The sequence below is a fragment of the Dama dama genome, chromosome X (assembly GCF_033118175.1).
Source record: "Dama dama isolate Ldn47 chromosome X, ASM3311817v1, whole genome shotgun sequence".
In the NCBI taxonomy this organism is placed as follows: Eukaryota; Metazoa; Chordata; class Mammalia; order Artiodactyla; family Cervidae; genus Dama; species Dama dama.
The window spans coordinates 115,582,173-115,598,445 of NC_083714.1; the positions used below are offsets into that span (position 1 = coordinate 115,582,173).

The following is a 16,273-nucleotide window of genomic DNA, read 5'->3' on the forward strand; positions in this document are numbered from 1 at the left end:
CCAAAGATTAATAAATACATAAAATATACTGACCCCCAGAATGAGAGTTACCATCCAGTCGTAAGCATAAATACTCGCTGTCTGATGAATCAACATAGAGGAAAGGAAGAAGAAGCACTCTACTTACCAGGTCAGGAATGAGTGAGAGTAAAGAAAGATCAGGAATGTTAAGGAAATTGATGATTCTCCACATGGAGAACCATATGGAAGAGAACATGAGTGGGGATTAAGTACTGCTCCCTTGACACTTGGCACTGATTTTGATATATATATATATAGTTTTTAAGCACTGTGTAGCCTAATATTGTACAGGCCAAAGAAAACATGTTTTTGGGTTAATGTGGCCCATGGGTCATTAATTTGTGTCAGTTTCATGGTCTACCAGCCTCTACCTTCCCCTCCCACCCTATCCCAGTCTCCTCCACCATTAGGCTGCTGTGGCGGGCTCTGTGATTGTTCCATCAGTGGTCAACAGGCAAGGGGAAGGACATTAAGTCAGCTATTGTCTGGCCTTAAGGCCAACGCAGTATGTCTGGAAGCAGCTATTACTGTTGCAATCATGATAATATGATCTAGAGAGTTACCACAGAACTACTGTTCTATGAATTATTGGTATGCTCTTTTTGGAGGGTATTTTGGCAGCATCTATCAATTTTTTAAGTGTTATGTCCCATGATCACAATTCTTAAGATCTATATCACAGAAATAATAACATAAATGGATAAAAACAAAAGTTTTCCTTGCAATACTGTTTGTAAAAGCTAATTTAAAAAAGAAGACGAAAACAACTGAAATGCCCACCAATAGGGGAAGAGAGAAATTACAGGGAAGAAAAGGGAAGTATCACATGTCACTTTATGTATTATGTGGTTAGAAACAATCATACATTACTTTGAAAAACTTACTTTAAATTACACAGTACGTGAATGCACTGTTTTACACCAAGCTTTTCCACATAACAAAAGCTTAAAAGCCCCTTGTTCTCCATCTTATCCTCTTTTGATCTCCTATCCTGCCATCCACTCCCAAGGATAATAGGAGCTAATAATTATTGCTATTTTGATGTATATGATTCTGTTTCTTTTCACATTTATATACATATACGCTTGTATTATTGTATATAATGTATATTCTTCTGCAGATTGCTCCTTTTAGGCAACAGTATGCCTTAGGGATTTTTTTTTTATGTCAACATATACAGAGTCACCTTGTTGAGTTTAGCTGCTATGTTGTATCACATAGTATGGACAGGCCATAGTTTATTCCATTTCCTATTGGTGGATATTTACATAAGTTTCCAGTGTTCCACTCTTACAGACAATGCTGATATGAATACCTTTGCTCAAACCTCCTTGTGTCCATGTGTGAATGCTTCTCAAACACTTTAAAAGTGGAATTATTGGATTATAAGAAGAGTACCTTTTAAATCTTAATAAATTTTATTTCTTTTGTCATTTGTCTTCAGAAGAGAGAACAGAGTTAAGACTCTGGAAACCAGCAAGCACATATATCTGTACATGGGAGAGAATTCCCTCTGCCATGTATAAATATACAACATATACACATATAGCTAAAGAGATGCCGTGCCAGCCCTTAAAAAGATCCATTCTAAAATGGAATTCATTGTGAATCGCAGTATAGCTCCCCCAACAAGCACAAAAATCATACACACTAGGCCTGCTCTTTTTGTCATGTTCAGGGTATCAAACCTGCCCAGCTCTTTATTTATGACTGTGTGTATTTGTGTGTGTGTGCCACAGAGAACTTGCAGTAGGCTTTCTTCTGGATGACTATCTTGAACAATAGCAAGTGCTGTGGAAGTAGGAATGAAATGTGTAAATGTTAGAAATATAGTGGAGCTTGAATTATCTGGAACTCATGACTGGTAGGTCTAGGGAGCCAAGAAGAAAGAAAATCTAAGGATGCCATGGGATTTGGTTTCTCACTGGTTGAGCTGAATAAGGTTTGTTAAAGTATCTAAAATCATGCAGAGTGAATTTCCCTGGTATTTCAGTGGTTAAGAATCTGCCTGCCAATGCAAGGGGCATGGGTTTGATCCTTAATTCAGGAAGATCCCAGATGCTGCAGGGCAACTAAGCCCATGCACCAGAACTACTGAGGCTGTGCTCTAGAGTCTGTGAGCCGCAACTACTGAAGCCCATGTGGCCTAGAGACTGTGCTTCACAACAAGAGAAGCCACTGCAATGAGAGCCCATGCACCCCAACGAAGAGTAGCCCCTACTTGCTGCAACTAGAAAAAAGACTGTGCAGCAATGAAGACCGAGCACAGCCAAAAATGAAATAAAATGAGTTACAATTAACATTAAAAAAAAAAAAAAAACACACACACAGCACCATTCACTGGGATCAGCTTCATTAAGGCCTGTAGCTTTGCCTCTCTCGAGTCAACAATGGCACTTGAGTGGGAGTAAGAAGCCTCCACTTTAGTTCTGGCTCTAACTCCAGTTGCCTATGTGATCTTGAAGTAATCACTGCATCTTTCTAAACTGTACTTTATTCATCTATAAAATGAAGAGGGCAGGTTAGGGCCTTTAGTATCACAGAATAAAAAATCCAAAGCAACAGTCTATTCATCTAATATATATTTGATGCTAAATCCACCTTTTGCATCTGTCCAGAAGCCTCTCCCCTTCATAATATGTTATAGGACTTTACAGAATTAAGATGGGATAAATAGAAAATCCAGCCAAGACTGGCACCAAGCAAGGGAGCGGGTTCAAGCAGGAAGTTTGGCTTAAAGCTGGCCATGATCCAGAAGCCAGAAAGACAGGAAAGTGATCAGTGGCTGAGGCCAGTAGCCTTGGCAACACTGGATCATATTCTTCTCTAAGTCAGCCTACAGGACGTATCTTCTGAGAAAATCCAATTCTACGTACGATATTTACAAACTGCTTGACGCTTTCCTTTTAATGGTTCAGGGCAGTGTCAGAGGAGGGGCCTTAGAACTCTGTTCTCTTGTTACCATTTTTTCCAGTATTTCCCAAAGGTTGTCCATAGACCACCTACAGTGGGAAGACCGGAAGTGCCAGCTAAAAGGACAATACCCAGGCTCCTTGCTTGATGTGCTGAATCAGAGGTGGAGAGTGACATGGGGAAGAATTGAAATTCTCCAATTCTAACATTCTCCTCTGGCGATCCATATGCATGTTAGAGAGAACCATTAGCTTTGGGAGTCCACTACATTCATGACACAGTTTAAAGATAAGATCTCTAGTTACACAAAACCAAGAATAAGAAATGTGTTGCTTCGGGACTTCCCTGACAGTCCAGTGGTTAAGACTCTGCTTCCACCACAGGGGGCGTGGGTTTGATTCCTGGTTGGGGAACTAGGATCCCAAATGCCACATGGTGTGGCCAAAAAATTTAAAAAAATTTTAAAAAGGTGCATATTGCTAGAAGTAAGATGCAAGCAGTGACGATTTCAAGGGGAATGGAGATGCCTCCAGCAAGTGAGAGTCTGAAGCAGGAAACTTAGGGCTGGCTAGAATCCCACTCCGGTCAAGGGAATGGAGTGACAAGGGCTCACTGTGAAGTCATTGAAGCCTAGAGCTGGAGGGGACTTTGAGGTTGCCTTTGTCAACCTCCCAGCCACAGAGAAGTCCTTTCTATAAACACGTTTGGCAGATGGTTATGAGAAGAGGTTGTCCAGGGCCTGGATTAAGGGGTGTGTATATCTAAACCTAGCTATCGGGATAATGTATTTCATGAAAACTGGTCCCCTGGGATGCTGGAGTCACGTGAGTAAGGAAGCATGATCAGATTTCAGAAAGGAAAAACACTTAGAGATCTTTCTCCCAGGCAAACACACCCGTGTACACATACCTCTGGTGGGTACAGGCTTTGAGAGCTAGAACCTTGCTTGACATTTTTGTTTTGCCTTTTCTTTTTCTTGAAGGCATCTGTCTCCCTGTGCAGTTTTGCTGTGCTGCCACCAGGGGACAGAAGGATGCCATTGACTGTGTCCTGAAGTCTAAGCTCCAGAGTCTGTTCTCCCTGAGATGAAAAACCATGGCTCGCTGCTGCCTTTGATCACTCATCCAAGATGGATAGTCAGAGATTTCCAGCTTTTCCCATAAAACATATCTAATTTTTCAGATGGTTAAAATAAGTCAAACTCTAAACCTATCACCCTGGAACTCGCGCTTCCCAGGCCTCTGAGTATAAGTAGCAGAGACAGGGCAGTGACTGATCTGCTCCGTTCACCATCTCTCAGCTGGGTCTCCTCAGTGGCCCTTCCAGGCCACCTCTTGCCAAACTCCCAAGACCTACTTTCCTTATCTAGTCTCTTCCCTACACAGAACAATGTAAGGTCAGTAATTTATGCAGTTAGCAGTTACTTAAGTTTTCATCATGTGCCAGACACCCCATTCTGGGCTTTTGGGAAAGAAATGAACAAAACTCTCCCCTCCTGGAGCTTACATTCTAGTGGAGAGGCAGACACAACAGTCAGAGCAGACCTCTCTCGTAAAGGTGACATTCCATCTGAGGTCGGAAGGAGATGAGGGAGTGAGTCACATAGAATTGTGACAGAAGGTGCCTTCCAGGCAGAAGGAATCCTAAGTGTGACGATCCTGAGGTGAAACCAGACTTGGTATGTTTGAGGGACAAAGTGGCCAGTGTGAGGGACTTCCGTGGAGGTCCAGTGGTTAAGACTCCACCCTCCCACTGTAGGGAGCCTGGGTTCGATCCCAGGTCAGGGAATAGATGCCACACGCCGCAACTAAAGATCCTGCATGCTGCAACTAAGACCTGGCACAGCCAAAGAAAGAAAGAAATATTAACACAAGAAAAGGGCCAGTGTGGCTGGAGCTGAGTGAGAAAAGGAAGGAGGTAATGGGAAATAAAACCAAATCAGTGCCAGGGGACTTGATCATATGGGACCATATCTGCATGAGATGCTGCTGCTCTGATGTTTCTGAGCAGAGGAGGGAGTGATCCCCATAGCTCCTGTGTTGAGAGTCAACAGTAGGCGGGTGGGGACACAAGCCAAGAGCCCCGTCAGCAGGGCTACTGTGATATGCAGGTGACAGATGATGGCAGCCCAGACTAGGATAGTCAAGGCAGAGGTGATGAGCAGCCATGGAGGTCAGATGCTGGACACGTTCTGAAGGTAGGGTGGACAGGACTTGAAAATGAGATGCCTGTTGTGTGAGAGAGAGAAAAGTCAGCGGCAGGTAACTGGGTAAGCGGAGGTTCTGGGTAAGCAAACGGAGTCATGCACTGGAGATGGAAGGCTTGGGGGATGGACAGCAGAGTCAGAGGAAAACTACAGCAGTGTCAGAAGAGGGTGTGGTCCTGGAAAGTCCAGTGAGGAGAGTTTCGCAAGGAGAAGGCTGTGATCAACTCAGTCATGCACTGAGGAGGTGGATGGCAACCCTTTTGGCTGCAGCTATGGTGACAGTCACTGCTTACCTCACAGTCTCACTGATATCAGTGGACTGTTAGAGACAATTTTCCTTCTTTTTAAAAAAAATGATTTCTTCATTTATTTTTGGGTTGGCTTCCCTGATAGCTCAGTTGGTAATGAAACTGCCTGCAATGCAGGAGATGCCGGTTTGATTCCTGGTTCAGGAAGATCCAATGGAGAAGGGATAGGCTCCTACTTCAGTATTCTTGGGCTTCCCTTATGGCTCAGCTGGTAAAGAATCTGCCTGCAATGCGGGAGACCTGGGTTCAATCCCTGGGTTGGGAAGATCCCCTGGAGAAGGGAAAGGCTACCCACTCCAGTATTCTGACCTAGAGAATTCCATGAACTGTATGGTTCATGGGGTAGCAAAGAGTCGGACACAACTGAGTGACTTTCACTTCACTTCATGCCACGTAGCTTGTGGGATCTTAGTTCCCCAACCAGGGATTGAACCTGCGCCCCTGCAGTGGAAGTGCAGAGTCTTAACTGCTGGATTGCCACAAAAGTCCAGAGATAATTTTCATGCTGCTGCTGCTGCTGCGTCACTTCAGTCGTGTCCGACTCTGTGCGACCCCACAGACGTCAGCCCACCAGGCTCCCCCGTCCCTGGGATTCTCCAGGCAAGAACACTGGAGTGGGTTGCCATTTCCTTCTCCAATGCATGAAAGTGAAAAGTGAGAGTGAAGTCGCTCAGTCGTGTCCGACTCTTAGCGACCCCATGGACTGCAGCCCACCAGGCTCCTCTGTCCATGGGATTTTCCAGGCAAGAGGACTGGAGTGGGGTGCCACTGCCTTCTCCGGATAATTTTCATATCCAGCCTCAAAACATGACTGTTCTCTACGTCTGTTCTCAGTTTCCCACTTCTAAGAGTTCTACTAGACAGTAAACAGCTGAATTCTCAATCCCACAGTGGGAGACGAGCAAACACATCACAAGTCTTTAAGAGGAACACAGACTTCTCCATTTAGGGTGTTTCTTTTCCACCCAGAATGCTGCTTCAGTTCGGTTGACCATCCACAGAGCTCCTAGGGCTTCAAGCAACACCAACGCTTTCCACAGTCATTCACCACTCACATCAAATCTCCCCAGATAATCACAGGTACTCCAGGACTCACAGTGGCCCTAGATCTGGAAACCATACCACACTGTATTCCAGGATTATATCTTAAGTGTCTTGTCAAAATAAATGAAATTACTAAAATAAATGCACTTTAATCTCACTCGATTGTTAACTGTTTAACATCATAACCCAATTTTGCTCTTAGATATCATCACTAATTAAACTTCTGGGTTTGAAAGCAGAATTCTCTTCCAAGGACTTCTCTGGGGGTCCAGTGGTTAAGAACCCACCGGCCATTGCAGAGACATAAGTTCAATGCTGTAGAGCAACTAAGCCTGCATGCCACAACTACTGAAGCTGATGTGCTCCATAAGAAGAGAAGCCACTGCAATGAGAAGCCTGCACATGGCAAACAAGAGTAGCCTCTGCTTGCTGCAACTAGAGAAAGCCTGTGTGTAGCAATGAAGACCCAGAATAGTCGAAATATATAAATAAACAAATTAAAGAAAGAATTCTTCCAAGATCATCTTTTGAGTTTAAACTGCCCCCCTTCATCCCAGTGAACTTCAGTATCTTCATCCATTTACCTTGATCCTTCATCATTATTCTATGAAGAAACAGCATGAAGGGTAGTAGTTAAGTTTGGTGGGAGACAAACCAATCAGATTCAAATCCTAACTGCTTTGTTTCCTAGGAAAGAAAATTTCCTGGGAAAATTGCTTAATATCTCTATGTCTCAATTTCCTCCTCTGAAAAGCAGGAAAAATAATTGTGAGGATTCAATGAAATGAAGCATATAGCACCCTTGGCACATAGAAGCAAGAAGATGGAGCCTGCCCCAGCCTGGGTCCATATAGGATAATGTTGAACAGAGTCTCCTCTCACCCCCAGCCAACAGGCAATGATCATGTAGTATAGCAAGAAGTAAACTTTTATTGCTTTAAGCTGTTGAGATATGGGTGTTATTTGTTATTGCAGCAGAGTCTAATACTGACTTACTGACATAGAAATTGAGACAGAAAGTAGGGCATAGCATAAGAAACCTAAAATAAATGACTTTGACATAGCGATCAGTTGGTGGGTAGCAAAGCAGCAGATACTGAAGACTGAAAAGAGTGAAGATCTCTGTGAGGCAACAGGCAAGGTGTTAAAATGTTGCTTGTAGTCCCTTGGGAAGAAAATCCTGTATCTATTAAATCTGTAGATCTAGGAGGGAAAGTTGGAAAACTTAATGCTGGCAATGAGCTCCTGGCTGTTAACTGAGAATTGACTGGCTTGCAGGTAGAAATGACAGTAACTCCTGGGTATCAACCAACATTCCTGGACTTTGAGCTTAATACTGAGACAGGAAGGAAGAACCCTGGGGTTGTCAACCTTAGGCAAAGGTTGAGTGTATTTTGAACACAAAAAGGATCATGAACTAGTGGTGTTCTTCACAAGTACCCAGTATGAGGCATATGGCAGGATGGCACTTTTCAGCCCACCCAATATTAGGTATAATGTTGTTTGTTGTGTTGTTTAGTTGCTCAGTGGTGTCTGGCTCTTTGCCACCCTGTGGACTGTATCCCCCCAGGCTCCTCTGTCCATGGAATTCTCCAGGTAAGAATACTGGAGTGGGCTACCATTCCCTTCTCCAGGCCATCTTCGTGACCCAGGGATCAAACCTGGGTCTCCTGCACTGGCAGGTGGATTCTTTACCATCTGAGTCACAAGGGAAGCCCTCATAATATCAATACTACTAGGTACAAAATCAAGAAGTAAAGAAGTGAAGCCAAAAAGTAAACACCGTCTCTTTTAAGTCATGTTACAAAGTCAGGGCTCTAAAGCCTTGGAAAGTATTCAAAAGAGGAAAGAAGTAAGATGGGCTGGCCAGAATTACATTTCCCACCAAAACTTAGAATAGGCTGTTTTATAAACAAAATCTAAGCATGAATCTGATCATGTGAAATCTGATCAAAATATCCAAAAAATAACACAACATAGCACAACACAACAGGAAGCAAAAGTGAGAACAGCCTTTCACCAACCCCAAACCCCTCTTACTTCCTCAGATTAACATATCAATATTTTGGTGCATATCTTTTCAAACCTTTGTATACATGCCTAATTCTTCTGTGATTTGTCTACAAGCATACCTCAGAGATCTTTCAGTTCCAGACCACCACAATAAAGTGAATATCTCGATAAAGCGAGTCACACACATTTTGGGGTTTTTCCAGTGGATATAGGAGTTTTCTTTACATTATATGATAGCCTATTACATGTGCAAATAGCATTATGTCTAAGGAAACAATGTACATACCTTCATTAAAAATAATGCTGTTAAAAAAAAATAATGCTGTTGGAAAAAGGATGCCAATAGACTTGCTCCATGCAGGGTTGCCACAAACCTTCAATATGTAAAAAATACAGTATCTGCAAAGCACAATAAAAGAAAATGCAATAAAATGATGTATGCTTATAATAATTCTGAAATCAGAAAACCAATAAAGATTTACATTATAATGACATTATGATATTATGATAATATAGATCATTCAGTTAAGTTCAGTCACTCAGTCATGTCTGACTTTTTGTGACCCCATGGACTGAAGCAAGCCATGCTTCCATGTCCATCACCAACTCCTTGGAGCTTACTCAAATTCATGTCCATTGAGTTGGAGATGCCATCCAACCATCTTATCCTCTGTCATCCCCTTCTCCTCCCTCCTTCAATCTTTCCCAGTATCAGGGTCTTTTCAAATGAGTCAGTTCTTCATATCAGGTGGCCAAAATATTGGAGTTTCAGCTTCAACATCAGTTCTTCCAATGAATATGCAGGACTAATTTCCTTTAGGATGGACTGGTTGGATCTCCTTGCTGTCCAAGGGACTCTCAAGAGTCTTCTCCAAAACCACAGTTCAAAAGCATCAGTTCTTCTGCGCTCAGCTTTCTTTATAGTCCAACTCTCATATCCATACATGACTACCGGAAAAATCAAAACTTTGACTAGATGGACCTTTGTTGGCAAAGTAATGTCTCTGCTTTTTAATATGCTGTCTAGGTTGGTCATAAGCAAGCATCTTTTAATTTCATGGCTGCAGTCACCATCTGCAGTGATTTTGGAGCCCCCAGAAATAAACTCTCTCACTGTTTCCATTGTTTCCTCATCTATTTGCCATGAAGTGATGTGACCAGATGCCATGATCTTAGTTTGCTGAATGTTGAGTTTTAAGTCAACTTCTTCACTCTCCTCTTTCACCTTCATCAAGAGGCTCTTTAGTTCTTCTTTGCTTTCTGCCATAAGGGTGGTGTCATCTGCATATCTGAGGTTATCCAGATTTCTCCTGGCAATCTTGATTCCAGCTTGTGCTTCATCCAGTCCAGCATTTCTCATGATGTACCCTGCATATAAGTTAAATAAGCAGGGTGACAATATACAGCCCTAACGTACTCCTTTCCCTATTTGGAACCAGTCTGTTGTTCCATGTCCAGTTCTAACTGCTGCTTCTTGATCTGCATACAGATTTCTCAAGAGGCAGGTCAGATGGTCTGGTATTCCCATCTCTTTATGAATTTTCCATAGTGTGTTGTGATCCACACAGTCAAAGGTTTTGGTGTAGTCCATAAAGCAGAAGTAGATGTTTTTCAGGAACTCTCTTGCTTTTTCGATGATCCAACGGATGTTGGCAATTTGATCTCTGGTTCCTTAGCCTTTTCTAAATCCAACTTGAACATCTGGAAATTCATAGTTCACGTACTATTGAAGCCTGGCTTGGAGAATTTTGAGCATTACTTTGCTAGTGTGTGAGATGAGTGCAATTGTGTGGTAGTTTGAGCATTCTTTGGCATTGCCTTTCTTTGGGATTGGAATGAAAACTGACCTTTTCCAGTCCTGTGGCCACTGCTGAGTTTTCCAAATTTGCTGACATATTGAGTGCAGCACTTTCATAGCATCATCATTTAGGATTTGAAATAGCTCAACTGGAATTCCATCACCTCCACTAGCTTTGTTCATAGTGATGCTTCCTAAGGCCCACTTGACTTTGCATTCCAGGACGTCTGGTTCTAGGTGAGTGATCACACCATTGTGGTTATCTGGGTCATGAAGATCTTTTTTTATACTTCTGTGTATTTTTGCCACCTCTTCTTAATATCTTCTGCTTCTGTTAGGTCCATACCATTTCTGTCCTATAATGTGCCCATCTTTGCATGAAATGTTCCCTTGGTGTCTCTAATTTTCTTGAAGAGATCTCTAGTCTTTACCATTCTATTGTTTTCCTCTATTTCTTTGCACTGATCACTGAGGAAGGCTTTCTTATCTCTCCTTGCTCTTCTTTGGAACTCTGCATTCAAATGGGAATATCTTTCATTTTCTCCTTTGCCTTTCGCTTCTCTTCTTTTCATAGCTATTTGTAAGGCCTCCTCAGACAACCATTTTGCCTTTCTTTTTCTTAAGAATGGTCTTGATCACTGCCTCCTGTACAATGTCACGAACCTCCATGCATAGTTCTTCAGGCACTCTATCAGACCTAATCCCTTGAAGCTATTTGTCACTTCTATTGTATAATCATAAGGAATTTAATTTAGGTCGTACCTGAATGGTCTAGTGGTTTTCCCTACTTTCTTCAATTTAAGTCTCAGTGTGGCAATAAGGAGTTCACGACCTGAGCCAGTCAACTCCCGGTCTTGTTTTTGCTGACTGTATAGAGCTTTTCCATCTTTGGCTGCAAAGAATATAATCAATCTGATTTTTGTATTGACCATCTGGTGACGTCCATGTGTAGAGTTTTCTCTTGTGTTGTTGGAAGAGGGTGTTTGCTATGACCAGTGCGTTCTCTTGGCAAAACTCTATTAGCTGTTGCCCTGCTTCATTCTGTACTCCAAGGCCAAATTTACCTGTTACTCCAGGTATTTCTTGATTTTCTACTTTTGCATTCCAGTCCCCTATAATGAAAAGGATGTCTTTTTTGGGTATTAGTTCTAGAAGGTCTTGTAAGTCTTCATAGAACCGTTCAGCTTCAGCTTCTTCAGCATTACTGATCGAGGCATAGACTTGGATTACTGTGATAATGAATGGTTTGCCTTGGAAACAAACAGAGATCATTCTATTGTTTTTGAGATTGCATCCAAGTACCGCATTTTGGACTCTCTTGTAGACTATGATGGCTACTCCATTTCTTCAAAGGGATTCTTGCCCATAGTAGTAGATATAAAAGATATAATGGTTATCTGAGTTAAATTCACCCATTCCAGTCCATTTTAGTTCGCTGATTCCTAAAATGTAGATGTTCACTCTTGCAATCTCCTGTTTGACCACTTCCAATTTGCCTTGATCAATGGACGTAATATTCCACATTCATTATTTATTATTATTAATTTTGAGCTGAGTTGTGCTAGTATATTTTTCCTTCTCTATGGCTCTAATGTCATGTCTATGCTACTAAAAAGAAGATATTCCTAGAGTGATGTCTGAATTGATACTTTTTTTTCCCAAGCTCCCATCAAATGTTTTTCCCATATGCTCAAGAAACCCAACTCCCCATCAGTTTATGTATTCCATCCCATTCATTTATTTCCTGCAGCTTCAATCAAAATATCTGCTCAGCCTGAAATATTCCACAGTCATAATCCTGGGATATTCTTTCTCTGCTCTCCTGGGTTAGAACCACTGCTTTCTAGATCCTACTTCCTCATTTGTTTTAGATTACTTCCTCATTTTTCAAAAAATACAGCCTTAAGTGACTTCTCAAGAAAGAGTAATGGGAGGTTAATTTTAGTGTACTTAAAAATATGAAAATGTCTTAGAGTCCCAATTACCCCACGTCTCCATTAACACCAAAAGTTCAAAATTTTAGCTGTATTGGTCCATATGAGGTAGTATTGCCCTGTGATCTTAATTTGTGTCTTCCTGATGACTAATGAAGTTGAGAATTTTTCATTGCTATTGACTATGTAGATACATTTTGTTGAGAAGTGACTGTTGAAGTGTTTTGTCCATTTTGAATATCTTTGTCTCTATTATAGATCTGTACAAGTTCTTTATATACTTGAAAAATGAGTCCTTTATGGATATATGTATTTCAATTATCTTCTCCCCATCTGTGACTTTTCACTTTCTTAATATTTTTCAATGAACAAAATTTCCTAATTTTATAAAGTCTGATTTTTAATTTTTTTCTTTTATGGTTAGTGCTCATTATATGCTGTTTATTAAACCTTTGCCTACCCCTATATCATAAAGGTAATCTACATTTTATTCTACAAGTTTTGTTAGTAACATTTTGCATTTAGGTCACTTAAGTCTATACTAATCTCTAATTTTATGGTAAGATAGAAGTCAAGGTTTATATTATTTCATATGGAAATATAATTGCTTTAGCATCATTTATAGAAAAGACCAACCTTTCCCTTAAGTGAAATAGTACATTTGGTTTACATGAATATAGATTAACTTGATTTATATATATTTATGATTTATATACATTTATGTTAAACTTGACTATATAAACTTGAAAAATATATAGGCTATTTTATATCTTATACCACACTGTCTTAATTATTATACATTCATAGTATGCTAGTAGGACTATATATTTTCTATTTCTTTTTTTTGGCCACACCTCGTGGCATGTGAGCTCTTAGTTCCTTGACCAGGGATCGAATCTGTGTCCACTGCAGTGGAAGCATGGAGTCTTAGCCAACTGGATTGCTAGGAAAGTCCAGGACTATAAACTATGAATTGGGACAACCACTTTGGAAAAGTCTGGAAGTGTCTATTAAATCTAAACATACACCACTCAGGGGCTTCCTTGGCAGTCCAGTGGTTAAGACTGTGCTCGTTTCCACTGCAGGGGGCTCGGGTTGGTTCCCTGGTTGAGGAACAAGATCCCACATGCCATGAGCCAGGGTCAAAAATAAAAATAAATAAATAAAAATCTGTTAAAACAAAACAAAACACCATACACTACTCTATGATCTAGGAATCTGACTCCTACATATATGCATATGTTTACCAAAAGATATACAAAAATATTTAGAGCAGCTTTACTCACAATAGCTGAAAATTGGAAACAAACCTGAAACAAACCAGATGTTTATTAATGGAAGAATGGGTAAATGAATTTCAGTGGCATCATACAACTGAAAGTAACACCACCATAAAAAAGGACAAACTTCTACTGCACACAACATGAATGAGTCACAGGAAGACTTTTGAACAAAAGGCACAAAACTGCATATACTACAGGATTCTATGAATATGAAATTCAGAGCTTACAAAAAACAAGTATATATTAGCAGTCAGAACAGTGATGATCTCTAAGGGTCAGGGTATTGACTGTCGAGGGGCAAGAGGGAAATCAGGTTTCTACAAATGTTCTGGATCTCAATCTGTGTGGTGTTACATGGTGCCTACATATGTAAAAAATGGCTCGAGTTGCACACTCCAGATTAGTGTCCATTATACACTTAGCTTTACATACATTATATAATCAACAAACGATTTGAAAAGGAAAAAAAATGGGAGTCACAAAATACCTTTATTCTGCCTTACAATTGAGTGTTGAGCTGGGTTATAGAGAGATCAAACCTGTCAATCTTAAAGGAAATCAACCCTGAATACTCACTGGAAGGACTGATGCTGAAGCTGAAGTTCCACTATTTTGGTCGTCTGATGCGAACAGTCGACTCATTGGAAAAGTCCCTGATGCTGGAAAAGATTGAGGGCAGAAGGAGAAGAGGGCATCAGAGGATGAGATGGCTGGACAGTATCACCGATGCAATGGATAGGAACCTGGACAAACTCTGGGAGATGGTGAGGGACAGGGAGGCCTGCAGTCCACGGGATCGCAAAGAGTTGGACACAACTGGGCACCTGAACAACAACCAGCTTTTAGGACATGAACTGTGTGCTTCCTCCTTGATTCTCTCAAATGTCTCCTTTCTTTCCCTCATGTCAGAGTCCCATCTGTGTGGGGTGGCTCCTTCCTTCCCAGACTTCAATGAAATGTCCCAACGCAAAACATGACATCTTGTTTCTCTCATGTCACTGAGGCTGGACCATACAGTGCAAAAATGTGGGTTAGAAGCTGGGGGGATGGGAGGAGGGTGATGAAAAGGAAAATCTCTCTCCTCTCAACACTATTTCACTTCTGGTTGCCAAATGTATGGATGGATTTTGCCCTACACTGACCAATTCTCTAACACCAGCTAGGTGTCCTGCAACTCAATTCAGTTTTGACACCCTCTATTAATATCTGGAGTTATCAACAGAGTTCACAAATTAAAGGCCCAGTCCCATCTGAAATAAATGAAAAGCATACTCCTTAAATTTGACCCAGCTTCCCTGGTGGCTCAGATGGCGGAGCACACCTCTTGCACTTTAATCTTTGCTTTAAACTCTGCTTTCAAGGGAACCTAGTCTGAGACCAAATAGAACTCAAAGTTGAATATAACTTGTAGCAAAACTATGAGGAGCTATGGAAGTTCACAGTCTTCAAGTCTGCAGTGTTGGTAGAAACTGTTTGATTCTTTCTACATTATGGGTTAGCTTTGTTTTCATTTGTTTGATTGTGCTTTGTGTAGGCTCTTTCCATCTTGCTTTAACCTGATATTCTGAAACTTTGTAACACTGTATCTAGATGTGGGGATTCACTTTCAATGTACTGGTTATTCAGTGGAATCCTATCAGTATGATAACTTATGTTATTTGGCTCAGAGAAATTATCTTCTCTCTGATGCTTTTCTCCCACCTGCTATCTCTGCATTCTTTCTGGAATTTTCATTAGTTGGATGATGTTCTACTCTTTTTAGTCACAGGTGTCACTATTCTCTTCCTTTATATCTGGTATTTCCATGTCCCTAAACCCTCCGGCAGTCCTGAATATTCATTGGAAGGACTGATGCTGAAGCTCCAATGCTTTGGCCACCTGATGTGAAGAACTGACTCATTGGAAAAGACCCTGATGCTGGGAAAGATTGAAGGCAGGAGGAGAAGGGGACGACAGAGGATGAGATGGTTGGATGGCATCACTGACTCAATGGACCTGAGCTTGAGTAAGCTCCGGGAATTGGTGATGGACAGGGAGGCCTGGAGTGCTGCAGTCCCTGGTGTCGCAAAGAGTTGGACACAACTGAGTGACTGAACAGAACTGAAACCCTCTGGCATTCTTCAGGACAGCTAGGCATCTTCTTGAGCTTTAGCCTCCTCTTCACATAATTCTGGTTTTGGTTTTCATTATCCCAGTTCATGAATTACCACTCCCTTGCCAATTACCCAGCTTCTAGGAATATACTGAAATCTTTTATCCCTTGATGGCCCTCTTTTATTCTTTTTGCATGGGTTATACTATTATTATTTTTAAATGTGCTTTATAAGTCTTGGGAAAAAGAGGAAGAAAATTGTTTAGGGTCAGTTCATCTCGAACTGGAAGTGTCTAAATTTTTATTATGTAGTTGAATCTGTCTTTTCCATGGTGACTGGTGGGTTTCGTGTTTTTTTCCCTAAGTGCTAGGCACACTTTGGGTTCATTTTCCCAGTTTAATCTTCACTTAGAGAAGAGCTTACCATTCTCTGCCATCTGAAAGCAATCAACACCACCTGCAGCAGAACTTTATCCAGCAGGTCAAAACTTCCTCATTTCTGAAAATAACTAATCTTGTTTTTAAATACCAGTAAAAGAAAATGAAAAGTAAAAAAAATAGTGTTAGTGTATTCTGTACTTTTCCATTTTCAGCAGAAGATTTGAGGCTTTATTTTCAGAAGAAGAAAACTATATTTCTTCTTTTAATGTCTTACATATCA

General features: G+C 41.0%; 1 long non-coding RNA gene across 2 annotated transcripts in view; it reads right to left on the bottom strand.

Moving 5' to 3' along the window:
* The window catches only part of LOC133052467 (uncharacterized), a 91,561-nt gene that overhangs the window by 68,346 nt on the left and 6,942 nt on the right, over positions 1-16,273 (bottom strand). Inside the window, exons 2-4 of one of the 2 annotated variants that reach the window (XR_009692053.1) lie at positions 14,097-14,179; positions 8,792-8,904; positions 6,645-7,096 (exon numbers count right to left, since the gene is read on the bottom strand). This is a non-coding gene — a long non-coding RNA (uncharacterized LOC133052467). Of the gene's footprint in view, positions 1-6,644; positions 7,097-8,791; positions 8,905-14,096; positions 14,180-16,273 lie in introns of those variants that run through there. The other variant, XR_009692054.1, reaches the window with a different exon arrangement.